The sequence below is a fragment of the Aquarana catesbeiana genome, linkage group LG05 (assembly GCF_042186555.1).
Source record: "Aquarana catesbeiana isolate 2022-GZ linkage group LG05, ASM4218655v1, whole genome shotgun sequence".
Taxonomy (NCBI): Eukaryota; Metazoa; Chordata; class Amphibia; order Anura; family Ranidae; genus Aquarana; species Aquarana catesbeiana.
Genome location: NC_133328.1, coordinates 642,117,666 through 642,138,327, shown reverse-complemented (window position 1 = coordinate 642,138,327; position 20,662 = coordinate 642,117,666).

The window sequence follows — 20,662 nt, the reverse complement described above, 5'->3', positions numbered from 1 at the left end:
TTTTCCACAATAACTCTTACAGGAGTAAATTTGCCTTCCTAGGGGTAGATCTCATCTCACTTCCTGTAGTCTCCCTCCGTTTGTAAGTAGGAGTCGTTTGTAAGTCGGATGTTTGTAACTAGGGGACCGCCTGTATATAGATCTTTATATCACTAGAGGGATCACCAGCAGGAGGAAGGAGGTCCTGATTCCTCTACATAGATCTTTATATCATTAGAGGGGTCACCAGCAGGAGGAAGGAGGTCCTGATTCCTCTACATAGATCTTTATATCACTAGAGGGATCACCAGCAGGAGGAAGGAGGTCCTGATTCCTCTACATAGATCTTTATATCATTAGAGGGGTCACCAGCAGGAGGAAGGAGGTCCTGATTCCTCTATATAGATCTTTATATCATTAGAGGGGTCACCAGCAGAAGGAAGGAGGTCCTGATTCCTCTATATAGATCTTTCGTGGGACCTCATTTAGAATACCATAGCTCCCAACTGTCCCTGATTTCAAGGAACTGTCCCTGATTTGGAACAAAGTCCCTCTGTCCCTCTTTCCTCCACATTTGCCCCTCATTTTGGTCTGATCTATATACCTGTATATAAAATGCACTATTTATTCTTCAAAAAGTGTTTCCCAGTGCTAAACCTTTCATCCAAATTCTAAATTGCTGCATTGGTAAATTTTAAAAGCCAATATAAAGGAATAGTAGTGGTAAAAAAGCACTTGTGGGTTTAGCCAATCATTTTTCTTTTGTATAATTCTCCTTTTAAGGGGGCGTGGCAAGGGGTGTGTCCTATGCCTACATACTTTTGCTAATACGTGTCCCTCATTCCCATCTCAAAAAGTGGGGAGGTATGGACTACTGTGTCCAGTTCTGGAGACCTCACTTAAAAAAACATAAGTATAAGATAGAAGGTGTCCAGAGACGAGTCACAAAAAATGGTGAAAGGTCTGAGGGATAAAACTTATCAGAAAAGACTTCAGGGACTTAATATGTACAGTCTGGAGGAAAGAAGGGAAAGGGGGGGGGGGAGAGACATGAACAAAACCTTTAAATACATGAAGAGGGTGAAAAGGGTTCCAAAGGGTAGGATTTTCAATATGAAGCCAAGATGAAGAACATGGGGATGTGATCTCAAACTAGAGGAGGAAAGTTCAACACTAAATTTAGATATATATAATTTTTACCGAAAGCATCTGGATTACAGATAAGGGATATTTTGCTTTATTTCATGTGAGTGTTTTTAATCTACTTTTAATAAACCGTCATGTACAGATTTACACTCTGGCTGTCCTTGCCTTACTTTGCAATTGTTGCTGTGGATCTGGAAACGAACCCTCGGAGTGCCTGGAATGAACTGTGCTGGATTTGTTTCCTACATCGGTGGTGACCGCTCAGCTAGTGTGGGTCATCATGGCGCTCTGGTAAGGACTTTTTCTTTTCGAGCACTGGGACCTTGGTTTATTGTGAGAATCGAAGACCTTGATCATCTCCCAGAGTTTGTGGATGATTCACACTGGGATTGTGCACTCATTTTTAGCACTATAATTAATGTACGCTTTTCTCCTTTTTCGCGCCATTAACTATTGGTGATGTTTTGTATAATTTACTGCTTTATAATATAATTCACTGTATGGCACTATAAATCTATTGTGGTGCAAGTGTATTATTCACATAAGCACTGGTTACCATTTATACATATGTTAGTATACAATAGAAGATGTCTCTGGCTCTAGAATATAATGTACCTCATCACCTCATCTTAGAATATGGAGGATTGGAATAAATGGTACATAGAGAGTTTAAATAATGAAAAATATAATTTCCACTTACCACTTATTTGTGGTGGTCCCACATTATCCCCTGAGGAAGCCATCATTGGTGAAACATGTTGGGACTCAACATCTATCTGTGATCACCCTCCTTTCTTGGGATACCAGCGACCCATTCACTGTATGGCACTATAAATCTATTGTGGTGCATGTTTATTATTCACATAAGCACCGGTTATCATTTATACATAGTTAGTATACAATAGAAGATGGATCTGGCTCTAGAATATAATGCACCTCATCTCACTTAGAATATGGAGGATTGGGATTATTGCGGTGCTTGGAATAAATGGTACATAGAGAGTTAAATAATAAAAAATACAATTTCCACTTACCACTTATTTGTTGTGGTCCCACATTATCCCCCGAGGAAGCCATCATTGGCGAAACATGTTGGGACTCAACATCTATCTGTGATCACCCTCCTTTCTTGGGATACCAGCGACCCAGTACATGTATTATGACAAAATATAAATACAGCGCTCACAAACATAGACCCATCATAAAAAAGCTTCACATCTGGTGTGTATAAAGTGCTGAGAAATCGTTGCAGAAAAATTTTCAGACGTATCCAGACACCCCTACATGTGTCCCCACTCACCAGATCACAACAACACCCAGCTTTTCAGTCTGGGGGTCAATATAGGCTTCAGCATGACTGATGTCACTTCCAGTCTTGTGGAAAGAACGCCAGCAATGGCGTCTGCTGTATTTTCCTATCAACTCCATGCCTGTTTTTAACTTACGTCTGTAAGTATGCATTTTTTATGCGCAATAAATGAAAGTGCCCCCCTCGGCTTATACTCGAGTCACTGCCATCTCTGCATTCCTGATCAGCCCGTGTCATGCTCAGACGGCAGCCGACCAGTGTACAAAAGCCACGCCTCCTCCTCGTCCTCGTCCGTGATAGGCGGAACACTCAATTTCCCAGCAGTGAGTCAGTGTTCAGAGCTCCACCTATCACGGACGTCCTCTCGTCCTCATCCCACAGACGAGGACGAGAGGATGTCCGTGATAGGCGGAACACTGAACACTGACTCCTGGGAAACTGAGTGTTCTGCCTATCACAGACGAGGAGGAGGCGTGGCTTTTGTACACTGAATGGCCGCCGTCTGACTGCATGACATGGGCTGTTCAGGTAGGCAGATCGGCACAGGGAGGCAATGGACACAGGACAATGGACACAGGGTAGGCATGCAATGCACACAGGGAGACTGCAATGGACACAGGGAGGCTGCAGTGGACACAGGGAGGCTGCAATGGACACAGGGAGGCTGCAATGGACATAGAGAGGCTGCAATGGACACAGTGAGGCTGCAATGAACACAGGGAGGCTGCAATGGACACAGGGAAGTATGCAATGGACACAGTGAGGCTGCAATGGACACAGGGAGGCTGCAATGGACACAGTGAGGCTGCAATGGACACAGGGAGGCTGCAATGGACACAGGGAGGCTGCAATGGACACAGGGAAGTATGCAATGGACACAGGGAAGTATGCAATGGACACAGGGAAGTATGCAATGGACACAGGGAGGCTGCAATGGACACAGTGAGGCTGCGATGGACACAGGGAGGCTGCAATGGACACAGGGAGGCTGCAATGGACACAGGGAAGTATGCAATGGACACAGGGAGGCTGCAATGGACACAGGGAGGCTGCAATGGACACAGGGAAGTATGCAATGGACACAGTGAGGCTGCAATGTACACAGGGAGGCTGCAATGGACACAGGGAAGTATGCAATGGACACAGTGAGGCATGCAGCTGCAGATGGGCATTGTTGACCCTCTTTTTCCACTTACAGTAGCTGCTGCATTTCTCACCCTCGGCTTATACTGGAGTCAATAAGTTTTCACAGTTTTTTTGTGGTAACAGTAGGTGCCTCGGCTTATATTCTAATCGAATTATACTCGAGTATATACGGTAACAATTGGTTTGTGTGATCACGGACAGATGTGCGCAGATGATCATTGGGACATCACAGATGATCACAGTTACATAGTAAGGTTGAATAAAGACACCAGTCCATCCAGTTCAACCTGAGTGAGTGTGGGTGTGTCTACAATTCTCCCTATCCCTGTACATTGTGTAGCATTAAGATGCTCATCTATTATATTATTATTTATTTAAGGTACCCATATAGCGCCGTTAATTTACTCAGCGCTCCACACATACACGCACACTCCCATCAGTCCCTACCCTCAAGGAGTCCACAATCCAAGGTCCACAACTCACATACATATACTAGGGCCAATTTTGGACAGAAGCCAATTAACCTACCAGCATGTCTTTGGAGTGTGGGAGGAAACCGGAGTACTCCCTTTACCTCTGTCCTTGATCATCACTTGCCCCATTGGCAAAAGGAGTGGTCGTCCCTTGTGGCAACTGCTTCTCCCTCACCACTGGCAACGATCCAGTTCCCCCATCCAGTGGGACCTCTGCAACTTGGTTGGGCTTCCAGCCTGAAGCCCCAACCTCGCGCTGCCTCTCTCAAACCTGGATAGGCCTCAGACGGCCTAGCAGCCAGGTGCTCCCGGGATAGGTCTGATGCCGCGTACACACGATCGGACTTTATGGCATACTTGGTCCGGCGTACCTGATTTCGTCAGACAATTCGATCGTGTGTGGGCTCCAGCGGACTTTGTTTTCTCAAAAGTTTGACGGACTTAGACTTGAAACATGTTTCAAATCTGTCTGACGGACTCGAGTCCAGTCGAAAAGCCCGCTCGTCTGCATGCTAGTCCGACGGACAAAAACTGACGCTAGGGCAGGTATTGGCTACTGGCTATGAACTTCCTTGTTTTAGTCCGGTCGTACGTCATCATGTACGAATCCATTGGACTTTGGTTGATTGTGTGTAGGCAAGTCCGTTCATTCGTAAAGTCTGTCATAAAGTCTGTTGAAAAGTCCGATCGTGTGGCATCAGGCTTCTGGCCTAGCAACCCGGGGCCTTGTGACACATGTCCACCCAGACAGCCGTAACACAGAACCCCAATCACCTGACTCCTCCCGAATAAATAGGCGCTCCCGGCAGGCCAAGGGACCAAGGAAACCTATTCCCTCCTAGTCTGGATTCCCTTTGCCCTTATCATTCCACTGCCACAGGCAACAATGCCACCTAGTGACTGAAGAGAGAGGTGCATCAAATCCAGATTTGGGGTAAAAAGCCAGTGAATTCCCTATCAATCAGCCAGGCTAGTTACCACCTAGCAAGCTAACTTTGTTAGCAACCCTGTCTACTATCAGTGTGCTACACTACTAATCAGGAACAGCACTGATCACTGTATTGGTGTCACTGGTCCCCAAAAAGATCCACTTAGTGTTCAATTTGTCCTCTGCAATATCGCAGTCCCGCTAATTACTAGTAAATAAATCAAAAAACAAAACAGTCCCTAAATCTATCCCATAGTTTGTAGATGCGATAACTTTTGCGCAAACCAATCAGTATACGTTAATTGGGATTTTTTTTTTTTTTCAAAAATATGTAGCAGAATATAAATTGGCCTAAATTGATGAGGAAATTAGATTTTTTACATATTTTTATTGGATATATTTTATAGCAGAAAGTAAAAAATATTGTTTTTTTTTCAAACTTTTGCTCTTTGTTTGTTTATGGCACAAAAACAAAACAAAAAAAAAAAAAAAAAACATAAAGGTCATCAAATACCATGAGAAGAAAGCTCTATTTGTGGGGAAAAAAAGGACATCAATTTTGTTTGGGTACAACATCGCACGACCGCGCAATTGTCAGTTAAAAAACGCTCAATTTTTCTGCCAACTATTATTCCAAGAGAAGTGACATATACCGCTTTCCTTTATATAATTCTTATGCCCCGTACACACGGTCGGATTTTCCGACGGAAAATGTTCAATGAGAGCCTTTTGTCGGAAATTTCCGACCGTGTGTGGGCTCCATCGGACACTTTCCATCGGAATTTCTGTCGCACAAAATTTGAGATCTGGTTCTCAAATTTTCCGTCAACAAAATCCGTTCTCGTAAATTCCGATCATGTGTACACAATTCCGACGCACAAAGTTCCACGCATGCTCGGAATCAAGCAGAAGAGCTGCTACTGAACTTCATTTTTCTCAGCTCGTCGTACGCATTGTACTGTACGTGACCGCGTTCTTGACGTTCAGAATTTCCGACCAACTTTGTGTGACCGTGTGTATGCAAGACAAGTTTGAGCCAACATCCGTCGGAAAAAAAACATGGATTTTGTTGTCGGAATGTCCGATCAATGTCCAATCGTGTGTACGGGGCATAAGAGACTGTCCTTTCAGTATGTTATAGTCTATGGTATTTATATGCTACAATGCCACCAGAAGGTTTTATATATATATATATATATATATATATATACAGTATCTCACAAAAGTGAGTACACCCCTCAGATTTTTGTAAATCTTTTCTTCTATCTTTTCATGTGACAACACTGAAGAAATGACACTTTGCTACAATGTAAAGTAGTGAGTGTACAGCTTGTATAACAGTGTAAATTTGCTGTCCCCTCAAAAATAACTCAACACACAGCCATTAATGTCTAAACCGCTGGCAACAAAAGTGAGTACACCCCTAAGTGAAAATGTCCAAATTGGGTCCAAAGTGTCAATATTTTGTGTGGCCACCATTATATTCCAGCACTGCCTTAACCCTCTTGGGCATGGAGTTCACCAGAGCTTCACAGGTTGTCACTGAAGTCCTCTTCCCCTCCTCCATGATGACATCACAGAGCTGGTGGATGTTAGAGACCTTGCGCTCCTCCACCTTCCGTTTGAGGATGTCCCACAGATGATCAATATGGTTTAGGTCTGGAGACATGCTTGGCCAGTCCATCACCTTTACCCTCAGCTTCTTTCACTGGAACTAAGGATACTTTTATGTTCATGACCTTTCACTTTTATATTTTTGACCGTTACAATTGTATTTGTTTTTTAGACATGACCCTGAAACACGTTGGCCTTTTCTACTATGAATCAATTTTGTCATTAAAGCGGTTGTATACCCGCAAAATTTTTTATTTTTTTTTTTTAACCCTGTAAAGCAAAAAGCATAATGAGCTAGTATGCACCGCATACTAGCTCATTATGAAATATTTACCTTAGAACGAGGCGTCAGTATCTTACCTGGTCCACGCCGAGGGAGCTGTCATGTTGCCTCGGCGTGTCTTCCGGGTATCGCGGTTCCAGCGCTGTGAGTGGCTGGAGCCGCGATGTCATCACTCCCGCGCATGCGCGCGGGAGATTTCTTACTCGGCAAGGTCCGGCAGCTGCCGGGCTTCAGCCAAGAATCCCCTGTGCGCATGCGCCGCTGCAGTCAGCGGCGCATAGCAAGGGGAATATCTCCTAAACCATAAAGGTTTAGGAGATATTTTTTTTTACCTAAAGGTAAGCCTTATTATAGGCTTACCTGTAGGTAAAAGTAAAAAAAAAGACTATACAACCGCTTTAAAAAACCTTGGACTCTTGGACGTTAGTTGGTGCTCTCTTTGGATTGTGTGTATGTGGATTCTTAAATCGGGGGTCTTTCTCTGTTTATAAGTAGAGACCCCATTTTTTTTTGAGTGCTTCTCTACTTATATACATGTTTTATATTCATGACCTATTACTTTTATATTTTTGACATTTGTATTTGTTTTTTAGACATGACGGGGTCGGGGGTTGCCCCTGGAACATGTTGGCCTTTTCTACTACAAATCAATTTTGTCATTTAAAACCTTGGACTCTTCTCAACTATGGGGTTGACTTACTAAAACTGGAGAGTGCAAAATCTGGTGCAACTCTGCATAGAAGCCAATCAGCTTCCAGCTTCCAGTACACCCCTCACATTTTTGTAAATGTTTTATTATATCTTTTCATGTGACAACACTGAAGAAATGACACTTGTCTACAATGTAAAGTAGTGAGTGTACAGCTTGTATAACAGAGTAAATTTGCTGTCCCCTCAAAAATAACTCAACACACAGCCATTAATATCTAAACCGCTGGCAACAAAAGTGAGTACACCCCTAAGTGAAAATGTCCAAATTGGGTCCAAAGTGTCAATATTTTGTGTGGCCACCATTATTTTCCAGCACTGCCTTAACCCTCTTGGGCATGGAGGTCACCAGAGCTTCACAGGTTGTCACTGGAGTCCTCTTCCCCTCCTCCATGATGACATCACAGAGCTGGTGGATGTTAGAGATCTTGCGCTCCTCCACCTTCCGTTTGAGGATGTCCCACAGATGATCAATAGGGTTTAGGTCTGGAGACATGCTTGCCCAGTCCATCACCTTTACCCTCAGCTTCTTTCACTGGAACTAAGGATACTTTTATGTTCATGACCTTTCACTTTTATATTTTTGACCGTTACAATTGTATTTGTTTTTTAGACATGACAAACGGGTGTTTGACCCTGAAACACGTTGGCCTTTTCTACTATGAATCAATTTTGTCATTAAAGCGGTTGTATACCCGCAAAATTTTTTATTTTTTTTTTTTAACCCTGTAAAGCAAAAAGCATAATGAGCTAGTATGCACCGCATACTAGCTCATTATGAAATATTTACCTTAGAACGAGGCGTCAGTATCTTACCTGGTCCACGCCGAGGGAGCTGTCATGTTGCCTCGGCGTGTCTTCCGGGTATCGCGGTTCCAGCGCTGTGAGTGGCTGGAGCCCCGATGTCATCACTCCCGCGCATGCGCGCGGGAGATTTCTTACTCGGCAAGGTCCAGCAGCTGCCGGGCTTCAGCCGAGAATCCCCTGTGCGCATGCGCCGCTGCAGTCAGCGGCGCATAGCAAGGGGAATATCTCCTAAACCATAAAGGTTTAGGAGATATTTTTTTTACCTAAAGGTAAGCCTTATTGTAGGCTTACCTGTAGGTAAAAGTAAAAAAAAAGACTATACAACCGCTTTAAAAAACCTTGGACTCTTGGACGTTAGTTGGTGCTCTCTTTGGATTGTGTGTATGTGGATTCTTAAATCGGGGGTCTTTCTCTGTTTATAAATAGAGACCCCATTTTTTTTTGAGTGCTTCTCTACTTATATACATGTTTTATATTCATGACCTATTACTTTTATATTTTTGACATTTGTATTTGTTTTTTAGACATGACGGGGGTCGGGGGTTGCCCCTGGAACATGTTGGCCTTTTCTACTACAAATCAATTTTGTCATTTAAAACCTTGGACTCTTCTCAACTATGGGGTTGACTTACTAAAACTGGAGAGTGCAAAATCTGGTGCAACTCTGCATAGAAGCCAATCAGCTTCCAGCTTCCAGTACACCCCTCACATTTTTGTAAATCTTTTCTTCTATCTTTTCATGTGACAACACTGAAGAAATGACACTTGTCTACAATGTAAAGTAGTGAGTGTACAGCTTGTATAACAGTGTAAATTTGCTGCCCCCTCAAAATAACTCAACACACAGCCATTAATGTCTAAACCGCTGGCAACAAAAGTGAGTACACCCCTAAGTGAAAATGTCCAAACTGGGCCCAATTAGCCATTTTCCCTCCCTGGTGTCATGTGACTCATTAGTGTTACAAGGTCTCAGGTGTGAATGGGGAGCAGGTGTGTTAAATTTGGTGTTATCACTCTCACTCTCTAATACAAGCTGTACACTCACTACTTTACATTGTAGCAAAGTGTCATTTCTTCAGTGTTGTCACATGAAAAAATGTTTACAAAAATGTGAGGGGTGTACTCACTTTTGTGAGATACTGCACATCTGTTCACTGAGTCCCAAGCTGGCAGAGACCATCATGGCCTCCTTAATAATGACCTTTTGCATTACATAACAGAATATCTTCCTAAATGCTTGTAGCTCCCCCAAATGCCAGGGCCCATAGCCGGTAGGCAAGAGGCTAGCATTCAGTCCCTTCCAAAAGCCTCTGTCCTGGGTAAGTATAGCACTATATATATATATATATATATATATACACACAACATTCCAGTGTGGTTGTACAGTGAGTCCGATTAGTACAGATCAGACTGGGATTCTCAGTCACCCTGTGCCCCTAATAGACACAGGGTGACTAAAACATAGGAGGTGCATGGGGAGCTGAAACAAGGGGTCCAAGGGCGCCCCCCACACAAAGTGACACACAGAGCTCCACCAAAAAGGAGAAGCTCCTCTTTCTGCCTCCACCCCCCTCCTCTGCCACATTTGGCACCTTTCGGGGGGAGCGAGTACCTGGTTTGACAGGTACCCACTCCCACTTCTGGGTGAGTTTGCTGTGGCAAACTCAGCCGGAAGTTCGGACCCCCCTCCTCCCCCCCCCGCCCCGCCCCGCCGGGCCATTCACAAAGCGTAGCGCACTTCGCACATGCGCAGTAGGGAGCCAGCTGTGAATCTGCGAGGTTCCACTGCCGGGTTCCCTTAGCTGAGATGGCAGCGGCAGCACCCGAGAGACGATGGAAAAATCGGCTTGAGTGAGGACACCGGTGGATTGGTTTCCTAATATTAAAAGTCAGCAGCTACAGTATTTTTAGCTGCTGACTTTTAATTTTTTCTGAAGGAGCCTGAAACTTTGCTTTAATCGAACAAGCACAAGTTAGAAGCTGATTGGCTACCATGCAGAGCTGCACCGGATTTTGCACTCTCCAGTTTTAGTAAATCAACCCCTCTGTGTTTTTTACCCATTTCTAAGGGGAGTCCCAGTTTTGTGGGGTGCTGCCAGGCTGGAGCCAGTTTACCCAGTGACAATTTCAGTTGACAATTTTAGAAAATCGGAGTCCATTGCTACATTTGTTAATGTGTTTGCTATTGCTAGTGACAGACTGCCTCATAGGTGTCATGTTTGATTTTCCCTTTAGCACCACTTTAACCACTTGCCAACCGCCCGCCTAGGATTTACTGCGGCAGGTTGGCGCTCTTGTGCAAAATCACTTACCTATACGTCATTTCGTGCACCAGCCACTAGGGGGCGCGCTCACGCCACCAAGGGCGCGTGCACCAGCTGATTGGCCACAGGGGGAGTCAATCAGCGGGCCTGGCGGGCGCGATGTCCGCCGGCCTCCCGCGATCGCTTCCCAGAGGGGTAGAGCGGCGGTCTGCCGCTGTAAACAAGGCAGACCGCCAATCTGACAGGCATGAACACAGTGATCTTCTGTTCCTGCTAATCAGGAAAACGGATCTCTGTGTTCATTAAGTGAGTCCATCCCCCACAGTTAGAAAGCACCCCCTTTAGCACATAACCATTTGATCGCCGCTGGTGTTAACACCTTCCCTGCCAGTGTCATTAGTACAGTGACAGTGCATATTTTTAGCAGTGATCGCTGTATTAGTGTCACTGGTTCTCAAAAAAGTGTCAAAAGCGTCAGTTAGGTGTCCGATTTGTCCACAGCAATGTTGCAGTCCCGCTAAAAAAAAAATCGCTGATTGTCTCCATTACTAGTAAAAAAAAAAAAAAATTCTGTAAACCTATCCGATAGTTTGTAGACTCGATAACATTTGCGCAAACCAATCAATATGCGCTTATTCAGATTTTTTTTACCCAAAAAATATTATGTAGCAGGCAACATATTGGCCTAAATTGATGAAGAAATTAGATTTAAAAAATAATAATAATTTATTGGATATTTTTTATAGAAGAAAGCAAAGGTTTTTTTTTTCAAAATTGCTGCTCTTTTTTTTCTTTATAGCGCAAAAAATAAATACTGCAGAGGTGATCAACCTCCACCAAAAGAAACCTCTATTTGTGGGGGAAAAAAAGGAGATCAGTTTTATTTGGGTACAGCGCCGCACGACCGCGCAATTGTCAGTTATCGCAAAAAATGGCCTGGTCGTGAACGGGGTAAAAAACCTTTCTGGTCCCTAAAACGTTAAAAATCCCAAATGGTAATTATGGAAAAATACATAACAAAAAATGCAATGGGTTATACATTTTTTTAAAAAAAGCAATAATCCGTATTACAAAGTTGAAATGACCAGCACCGCCGTTTCACGTATTCCTCCTAAATTAAGAAACGGATTCGTTAAAAATGCATGAACAGGGGTCTAGCGATCCGCGACCAAAAAATTATGAAAATGCCATTGTACATTATACATTATTTGTTTTTAATTCCACCAGGTTCGGGAAGTTTATTGGTTTTGTAGACCTGCAGACCTTTTTGTTCCACCGGCGACGTCTTCAATAATTTCATCCAGATAATTACTTTGTTAAATCTTTTTCTTTAAAACTTTAGAGGAAGTTTGTAGAGATGGCAGCCAAGCGGCCCCCCAGTGCCTTCTGACTTGTCGTTTACTTGACTGGCTTACCAGGACAGAAGGAGGAATTCATTTCCAGAGCACACAGGTTTATCCTTCTTTCCAAGACACATCACTAGACACAGAATTTGTGTGGTATGTGAAATTTTTTAGGCAGAAAGTTCTACAATATAAAAATCTATTTTTTTATTGTTGCATAAAATGCTGAATATCACTCCTCCCTCATACAGCAGTTCTCCAAATTTTTTAAGAAACTCATATCTGCTACAATTATATCCATGAAAGTTTCCCCAACGCATTTCAAACAAGTCTTCATCAGGGGGAAGGAGGACATTCTTATGTAGCACCCTCCTAATTAAGTTGCTAGGATGTAGGAAAATGTTGTTCTTTTTGGCTCTTCTGTAATCAGTGGGGCAGTTGTTGATTGCTTTTGGATGTTTGGATCTCACAGGCTGCAGGTTTGATTGCTCTCCCCTGCCTTCAAGAGGCTAATGGAACATAGAGGATTGAGCCAAGGTGAAGCTAAGCCTCAATTTATATTGTGCTGCAGCCAATCCCTGGGGAAGTGTGCCCAGAAGGTGGCTGGTAAGGCAGATAAATAGTCTGAGATTTAGAGCAGGAGACAAACAAAGGAGAATAGGCCTGGGAACCTTGCTCAGTAACCCATATGAATGGGGAGGAGTACTCACCTCAAAATAAGAGGGGGGTGATCATCTAACATTAAGTCCATCAAAAAACAAAAAAGGACACGATATACACACCTTATTGAGTAAACACCACATTGATTTATTGAAAAATTCTATAAAACTAGCATCAAGTCAAAAATGTCCTCCTTGACCCCTACCCCCCCCCCCCACACACACACACACACACACACACACACACACACACACACACACACACACACACACCCATCCCAGTACCAGACCCCAATCCTACCTATATCACCAACCAACCAGATCCCTTCCCAATCCAAAACCCTAACTGGTCTAAAACACACCCCAAATGGGAGCTGCTGGATTCTCCCAAAATGGGGTACCCCCTCCCAGTGATAAAGAACCTGCACCGCAAGAACTGCTAATGAAAGCACCTCAGGGGGCAAGCACCCCTCCATAAAACCTCAATGGGTGAAAGGAGTGCTGGAATCCTCGGGGACACCAAAACTCAGATTTGGAGAGAATCCTATATTGTTACAACCGAAAGATAAAGAACAGTCCAGGGGTCATGATACCACTGAAAATGTTGGCAAGGTCACATAAAGAAATCCTGCTGAAATAATAAAACGTGAAATGACAAAAACCTGGTTGGCCAAGGAGCTAGAAGTGCTTAATGGAAGGGATAACCCTTCTGCCAGGGAGAGGAGAACTCCTCAACAGAACATGTGCTAGGTGAACTGCGCCTTAACCCGTAACCATCTGTAGAGTCGTTTTTACAGTAGACTGATGAGACTCTACTGGGTGAGGTTTTGGGGTCCTGTGGTGAGGTTTTGGGGCCTTGGGTCAACTGAGTGTGTGCTAAGGTTAGACAAGGAGGTTTATGTGGGCTTTGGGCTAGATACAGTATACAGAAGATGGCCCCTACCTGGCCTTGCCTACACACACAAGAAGAAGGACAGAAGGAAAATACATAGGACATGGTGGACAATCTGAACAGAGAGAAGATAGACACAAGAGATTATGGAAAATATGAAAGGAGAATGGATAGACACACGAGGTGAAAGACAGTCTGAAAGGACAAGGAATAGATAAAGGAAGCGAAGGACAATCTAAACCGGAGAATAGACACAGGAACATAAAGGAAGGGAAGGGAGGAAGGAAGGAATTACAGAGAGGAAGGAAGGAAGGAAGGAAGGAAGGAAGGAAGGAAGGAAGGAAGGAAGGAAGGAAGGAAGGAAGGAAGGAAAGAAGGAAGGAAGGAAGGAAGGAAGGAAGGAAGGAAGGAAGGAAGGAAGGAAGGAAGGAAGGAAGGAAGGAAGGAAGGAAGGAAGGAAGGAAGGAAGGAAGGAAGGAAGGAAGGAAGGAAGGAAGGAAGGAATTATAGAGTAGAAGGATCAGGACTTGTTGACTATGGGTGGATGTTGAGTCGATTTGGTTATTTTTGTTAGATGTTAAGAATACATTTGGATGCTGCAAGCATTTCTCTTTCATCTTGGCTCTCTGAATGTCAATCAGAGAAACACTAGACTAGAACATTACAGTCTGATTCTGAATGTCATAGATATGGGTGTTCAAATATTCAGTTTATATTCACTAAGCAAATGTTGAATATTTCATTGGTGTACCCAAAGGTCTTTCTCTGTATTGTGAACATTACATCCTTCCTTTCAAAGCATTAAAGCTGAAATTAAGTATAGAGGTCTTTTTTTTTTTGAAGGGGGGGGATCAGCACCAAACACATTAGTTATGTGAAATTGTGTGCATCCCATTACCTTCAGGCATTTGTTGCTGGTAAAAATCCATACAGCGTCTTTAGGACTGGCGGATACTGTCCTAAGAGGTTGTCTTCCAGCACTGTAAAGGTTATCAGCCGTGTCTGCTACTGAAATAAGGCAAAGATACCAGCCCTGTATGAATAAAGGAAGTACCATAACCTGAGGCAGGTGATAAAGTGAGAAATATTAGAGCTAATTAGCAAAGTCGTGTCCCTTGCACAATGTTCAAAGATGCATGGAGTACGCATTTATACTCTGATCTCTAGCAGTTCAGCCCAGGCTAAGTTCTCTGTTTCAATGTCCCAAATTATAAAATTGTTATTTCTGTTTTATAATGAAGGCTTTGTTCCTTTATCCTCCCATTACACAATAACAGTGTGGGAGGCGTTGAGTTTGCTGTGCTCCATTTTTCGAGTTAATCTGATAATGCTAAACGCTGCTGTTTTACGTCTTTCTAATAAACTTCCAGATTTACACAAGTCATTCGGGGATAACATCACCTTTTTTATGCATTGGTTTTATTTTCATAGCTGACCATCAACACTCTGAGTACTCCTCGCTTAGATATTACCGCCATCATAAATTTTTGATTAGGACGCAGTCGCCACTTAAAGCAATTGGAAAACCCCAACAATCAACTTCTTTTATTGGCCCCCTTTTGGTCTGTTAAATATACCATGTTTTGTTCCATAGAAAATTATATATATATATTTTTTTATTTTATATATATATATATCTATATATATATATGTATATATATATATAGATATATATATATCTATCTATATCTATAGATATAGATATATAGATCTATATCTATAGATATAGATAGATATATCTATATCTATATAGATATATCTATCTATAGATATAGATATAGATATATCTATATATAGATCTATATATAGATATATCTATATATAGATCTATAGATAGATCTATATATATATATATATATATATATATATATATATAAAAATATATTGTAGGACTTCTGGTGGCATGCTAGCATATACAGTAACTACCATAGACTATAACATTCTGAAAGGATGATGTCTTAAAATTATATAAAAGAAAGAGGTCCATGCAATTATGTGTATTAGATGTTCCGGTACATCACATTTATACCTCCATACATAACCTCAGCCACCCAACGCACAGCACGTTAAGATAACTTTCCGCTTAGACATATAAAAGTGGTTATCTCCATTTAGTTGGTGAGGATTCCTGTATCAGGATAAGGGAAACTCTTGACGTGTTCCTAGATCTTCTTTGTCAGGAGATAGAAGAGATGTATCTCCAATATTCTATCAAAATTTACATTCGTAAAAAATGTGATAGACTCACCCGGGACAGAGGCTTTTGGAGGGGACTGAATTCTAGCCTCCTGCCTACCGACTATGGGCCCTGGCATTCGAGGGAGCTACAAGCATTTGTAAAGATATTCTGTTATGTAAGGCAAAAGGACATTATTAGTTCTGTGTTTATACTTATGATACTGTGTGTTGTGTCTTCTGAGCTAGAAGACGGCAAGTGTGACCTGAAGGGTCAAACCTCTGAGTCACCTAGGCTGGTTAAATGACTAGTTAATTAGCTCATGTTAATTTATTTTTCTGGTCAGAGTTTGTTCTGTTAGGGTAATATGATTAGAAGGGGGGAACCTTCTTCTCAAGTGTATAAAAGTATTCTTGTTCAAATAAACAGTTCCAGCTTTGCAGCCAAACCAGTCCTGCCTAGTTCTTGGTTGTAATATGCAGCTATAAAGTCTGATATCTATATTCAGACTGGAGGAAGCGGTATATGACGGAAGCACTCAAGCGGAGTATGGGATGTTCCTGTGATGGGAGGACATTTCTGATGAAGGTATGAGTGTGAACATGGTGGAGAGTGGAATTTTTGGAGTACTGGTGGTCACGATTTCATGTGAGTCCAATATATATAATTTGAACACAATAGGGGGTTGATTTTCTAAAACTGAAGAGTGCAAAATCTGGTGCAGCTGTGCATAGAAACAAATCAGCTTCCAGTTTATTTTGTCAAAGCTTAATTGAACAAACTGAAATTAGAAGCTGATTGGTTACCATGCACCGGATTTTGCACTCTCCAGTTTTAGTAAATCAACCCCAATAGCTACAAATATTGCACAGTATGTAAGCAGCTTGGTTAGGCCACAATATAAGATGGAGAGCGGAGGCAGGTGTTATCTTGAAATATAAATTAGAGTGAATTATTTGAGAGACAAAAGCCACAGATATTTTACAGTGGCTGGACCTTATGTAAGCAGCCTGGTTAGGCCACAATATAAGAGGGAGAGACGAGGCAGGTGTTATCTTGAAATATAAATTAGAGAGAATTATTTGAAAGGCAAAAGCCACAGATATTGTACAGTGGCTGGACCTTATGTAAGCAGCCTGGTTAGATCAAAATATAAGTTGGAGGGAGAGACAAGTCCAGTTTTAGTAAAGCAACCCCAATATATTTATCTAATGTAGCAAGGTCCCAGACCTCTAAAGGCCTAATGGTGACCTCCAGAGTCAGGGAGAGCTGACACCCCTCTTTGTAGAGGGGGTTACAAGGCATGATGGGTGTGATGCAAGATGGAGTGATGGGCGCCAGACACTTTTTGAATGCAAAGAGATTTATTGTCTCTTGAACAAGAACTGTGGGAGAGAGGGTTAGGGCCAGTATACCCTTAAGTAGATGCAATGACAATTGCCAGACTCCAAGATTTCTATAGGTAGACAGCTATACAGTGGAAGGCCTCCAACCGGACACCTCTTTTGTATAGGTAGGACCACTGTCTCCTGTGGCAACAAATCCTGTAACAGTCACTAACGATAGTTGTATTTAACTATTTTTCCCACTTCTTCACTGTCCCTGGCTGGTGAGAAGACTGCTCTGGCACTGTCTCCAGCTTACTCAAAGAGGTCTCTGGTAACAAGGTGAATGGTCCCTTAGTGGCGACAGCTTCCACTCTACATCCGACCACAACTGGTTCCCCATCTGGCGGAACCATTACTCCCAGTTGGACTCCAATCCTGCAGTCCCAACCCTGCTCTGCTTCTCCTGCTTCTGGATAGGCCCTCGGACAGCCTAGCATCCAGATGCCCCAGGGATAGGCCTCACGCTTCCGGCATAGCAGCATAACACACGTCCACTAGGGTTGCCACATCATCCCTTTAATCCAGGACACACATTAATTACACAGGTTCTGAGGCTGATTAAGGTGGTAATTAAACTCACTTGGTGCCTTATCTGCATTAAATCAGCCTCAGAACCTGTGTAATTAATATGTGTCCTGGATTAAAGGGATGATGTGGCAACCCTAACGTCCACCCAGACAGCGGTTCGGGTGGCACAGGACACTGATCACCTGACTCCACCCAAATAAATAGGCTCACCCAGCAGGCCAAGGGACTAAAGAAACACCTGCCAATTGGCTGAGACACCCCATCCATCCATAGTCTAACCTTACTACACCCTTGTCAATCTAATGCCACCAGCAAGCGCCACCTACTGACAGAAGAGAAATGTACAGCAATCCAGAGTTAGAGAGGAATCGGTAAATCTTCTAACAATCAGCCAGGATGATTAATACCTGACAAACTAAATTTATTAGCAACCCCCGCCTAAACACCAGGGTGCTACACTAATAATATACTACAGTATAGAAGGTTTTTACCTTGTTCACGCTCCAGTGGGCTATAAACACAGACCAATCTGTGGAAGATTACTCGATTTGAAGAAGTAGTGGGAAGAATTAGATTAAGCCCAGGTTCACACTAGTGCGAACACAGACATCGCATGTGATTCGCACCCGCACTGCGGTGCCGATCGCATATGATGTCTGTGCAATGCGAGTTCAGCCATACAGTTGTATGGCTGAACTCGCATTGGATTTGCAGGAAAATAGTGCCGGGACTTTTTTTTTCCCCACACTAGAATCGGATTCGGACCGCATGGGTGTTTCCACCCATGCAATCTGATTTCTGTGTGAGTTCACAGTTCGCACTGCGATCTGTGAACCGATCTGCGGGTGTTATTAACATTGCATTGACACCCGCAGAGGTTCGCAGAGGGCAGTGTGAACTGCCTGCGGGCGAGATGCAATGTGGGAACCGGCGCTGGAATCACGCTGGTTCCTGCATGGAAAATATGCGAACCTAGGCTTAGAGTATGTTCGGCTTGATGATAAAAAAGGCAATACATTTTGGTAAGCACACATCTGCATGCGGGATATGTAAGCGCCATTGTGATTTAATATATCGAGTGTATTGTGGGGCATACCACACTGTATAGTTGTTGTATTTGTTACACCTGTCAGAGTTTGAGCATATAGAGTTGTTAGAGTGGAGAAGTATGGACCATGAAGAGGATTTGAAGGCATCTGGAGTTGTTTACTGAGCCTTGTATGACCTGTTGCCATGCTAAGGTCATGGAAATCTAGTGTGCGTTTATGTATTTTATGGGAAGGAGGAAGATAGTAGTACACTGAAGCACCTTGGGTTTTGATTCTAAAGGACTTTTTCATGGATATTTAAGCACTGGAATTTATATACTCATTAACAGGAAAGCCATCCAGGGGGAAGAGGGCTTTTCCAGCTGCTAGGGTTTTATATATATATATATTACATACAGGTTCATCTCATAAATTAGAATATCATCAAAAAGTTAATTTATTTCAGTAATTCATTTAAAAAAGTGAACCTTATAAAGAGTATATTATATAGATGTGTTTCAAACAGAGTGATATATTTCAAGCATTTCTTTCTTTTAATTTAGATGATTATGGCTTATAGCCAGTGACAACCCAAAATTAAGTATGTCAGAAAATTTGAATATTACATAAGACCAATAAATAAAAGGATTTTTAATACAGAAATGTTGGCTTAGTGTGAAGTCTGTCCATGTACAGTATAGTATGCACTCAATATTTGGTCGGGGCTCCTTTTGCATGAATTACTGCATCAATGCGGCGTGGCATGGAGGAGATCAGCCTGTGGCACTGCTGAGGTGTTATGGAAGCCCAGGTTGCTTTGATAACAGGCTTCAGCTCGTCTGCATTGTTGGGTCTGGTGTCTCTCATCTTCTTCTTGAAAATATCCCACAGATTTTCTAAAGGGTTTGGGTCAGGCGAGTTTGCTGGCCAACAAGCACAGTGATACCATGATCATGTGACCAGGTATTGGTATTTTTGGCAGTGTGGGCAGGTGCCAAGTCCTGCTGGAAAATAAATCAGCATCTCCATAAAGCTGGAAGCATGAAGAGCTCTAGAATTTCCTGGTAGAGGGCTACTCTGACTTTGGACTTGATAAAACACAGTGGACCAACACTACCAGATGACATGGCTCCCAAATCATCACGGACTGCGGAAACTTCACACTGGACCTCATGTAACTTGGATTCTGTGCCTCTCCGCATTTCCTCCAGACTCTGGGACCTTGATTTCCAAATGAAATGCAGAATTTTACACAGTCCGTGAGTCATGACCTCAAATCCTTTGGGATGAATTCGAGCGGAGACTGCGAGCTAGATCTTCTCGTCCAACATCAGTGCCTGACCACACAAATGCGCTTCTGGAAGAATGATCAAACATTCCTATAGACACACTCCTAAACCTTGTGGACGGCCTTCCCAGAAGAGTTGAAGCTGTTATAGCTGCAAAGGGTATTATTATTATTATTATTATACAGGATTTATATAGCGCCAACAGTTTGCGCAGTGCTTTGCAATGTAGGGACACGCTACACCAACAGTACAATTCAAAACAAGAGGGTTAGAGGAGCTCCTGCGAGTTTACAATCTAAGAGGGAGGGGCTGGTAAAACAAAAGTTAGGGACTGTGAGGGATGAACTGATGAGGGGAGTAGAAGATTTGGTTGTTAGCTGTAGGCAGGATAGGCCACCCTGAAGAGATGAGTTTTTAGGGGTCATCTAAAAATGGACAGAGTAGGAGATAGCTGGACAGATTGGGGTAGTGAGTTCCAGAGGATGGGAGAGGCTCTGAAGAAGTCCTGGAGATGAGCATGGGAGGAGGAGACATGGGAGCTAGAGAGCAGAAGGTGTTGGGAGGAGCAGAGAGGATGGTTTGGGTGATATTTGGAGATAATTTGGTGATGTAGCTTGAGGCAAAACTTTGAATAGCTTTGTATGTTAATGTTAGTGTTTTGAATTTTTTTTTGTTGGGCAATGGGAAGCCAGTGGAGGGATA